The following is a 2,128-nucleotide window of genomic DNA, read 5'->3' on the forward strand; positions in this document are numbered from 1 at the left end:
AAATACAATAGAAAAAGGAATCCTTAATCAACTAGAAAAATAGTGCAAATCATGAATAGTTTCTAAATAACAAAAGAGTCCTTTTGAGATGAGGGTTAATGCTAAGAATCATTAAGTAATATCACATGATCCATTATATATGTCAATTGGGCTTATTATAAGGTTAAAAGCTAAGAATATTAAAGAGACATTCAATATTCTAATTCAAGATATTTAGGCCAAGTCAAGCATCAAGATTATAAAAAAGGATGATCATGCTTTAACTAGTGTAATCCATACAAAGCAAGGAGTTGATTCTTAGGCTTGAGGCATATGAATTGGGCTTGTTTTCTTAATATATTATTTTATGTTAATTGACATAACTTTAAATTTGGATCGTTGGATCATGCTAAGATTTTATGAGATGATCATAAAAGTCTTTTTTTTTTCAATAGGGTTAAAATTTAATAGCCATCAGACATTGATAAGGCCTTGTAATAAGGTTTAGATAATTTAACATATAGTTGTGTTGTTTAGAATTAGTGTGAGGCGTGGCAAAAAAGAAGAAGGTGTGGCCAAAGTCCAACCAAAAGACATGAAAAACAAGAAAAAGGAAAATAAAGTTGCAGAAGGCATGCAAGAAAAAGAAGTATTGTTTTAACCCAAACACCAAAACGAGTTTTGGTGCTTTGTTTATTGTATTGTGATGATTGAAATGAACCGTTTCATTTAACTGAGAGTGAAATACACCATTTTACTCAAACAAAACGACTTTACTTTCACTTAAACTGAACTTTCATGTTTTCAAAAATGTCACTCAATTTATCTTCGTTTTGAATTTGGTTATTTTTTTCTTTTTTTGGCCAATGTCAAACTTTTTGTAATATTTCTTTTCAATTTTATCCTGAATTGTGTTAAAATGGTCCTTGTATATTGTTGCCTTTTCCAATTTAGTCCTTGGTTTTCTAATTTTTAATCATTTAGCCAATTTCAACCATTTTCTCAATATTGCTTAGTTTCATCCCAAATTGCATTTTTTTCCTTTTTTTTTTCTTTTTTTCCATCATTTTTTAAATATTTTTTTATTGAAATATTTTTTTGCCTTTTTTCTTAGATATTTGAGAAGCATTTGAAATTTAGATTATTACAATTGACATACAAGTGTTAGGCATGCATGATGATAGGTGATTATGGATTGAGTTTCTAGTATATTTATATTTAAATTTAATATTTTTTTTTTGTTACGTATCATGTAAAATTTTTAGATATTTATATTAATGTATTGAAATATTTCATATATCCATTACTCGAATATTTATATATTACTTATATAAATTAAATAAGTTTCAAATAATAAATCATAAATTCAGTGAATTTTGGCATCTGTAAAATTAATGATTGAGAATTCTTTGGTTTTAATGAGTTTTTAAATATTTTATGTGTATAAATATTTTTTAAACAATACCTTTTATATTGATAATAAGTAATTGGGATGTCTTTATTATTTTAAATATATTATAAGTTATATAAAAACCAATCTTTGATGTATCATGTATAACATGATGGAGATTTGGGGCTCTTGTATTTTGATTCATGAGGACGCTCCTTCTCCTTTCCTTTCTTTTTCATTTTTCGTGGTTCAATCTCATGTTTGGGTTATGTGTTGCAAAAGAGGCCACGCATTCTCTCAAAATAAAAACAAGGGAAGCCCGATTCTGTCTGTCATGAGCACAAGCCCATTCTTATTATCACAACGGCCCAGAATCATATATTATTACTTTACATTTATGTGATAAACCTGATCCATTCAGGGGTGGTGGCGCAGTTGGCTAGCGCGTAGGTCTCATAGCTTCTGAGTTATCCTGAGGTCGAGAGTTCGAGCCTCTCTCACCCCAATTGTTTTTTTCTCTTGTTTCCTTTTCTGGCTGGGTCTAATTTTTCAAATCTACTTTTTCTGTATGGTGGCCAGTTGCCATGGAGCTGGCACTGAATGAGCTATGTAGACCATGGAGCTTTTTTCTATAAATTAGTCAAACTTTGATTCTGCATAGATTTTCGAAACCTCTTTAAAAATTAAAATAGAAGGTCAACTCCAGCAAAAATCTAACTTAAAGATAACTTTCACTCCAAAAGTGATAAAACTTTTAGA

General features: G+C 29.2%; 1 non-coding gene across 1 annotated transcript; it reads left to right on the forward strand.

Moving 5' to 3' along the window:
• The first annotated feature begins 1,789 nt into the window (after positions 1-1,789).
• On the forward strand, positions 1,790-1,874 carry TRNAM-CAU (transfer RNA methionine (anticodon CAU)). The gene is given in 2 exon segments: positions 1,790-1,827; positions 1,839-1,874. It is a non-coding gene; the product is annotated as a tRNA-Met (tRNA).
• Positions 1,875-2,128: the final 254 nt, after the last annotated feature.

This window comes from Populus trichocarpa, chromosome 5 (assembly GCF_000002775.5).
Source record: "Populus trichocarpa isolate Nisqually-1 chromosome 5, P.trichocarpa_v4.1, whole genome shotgun sequence".
NCBI lineage: Eukaryota > Viridiplantae > Streptophyta > Magnoliopsida > Malpighiales > Salicaceae > Populus > Populus trichocarpa.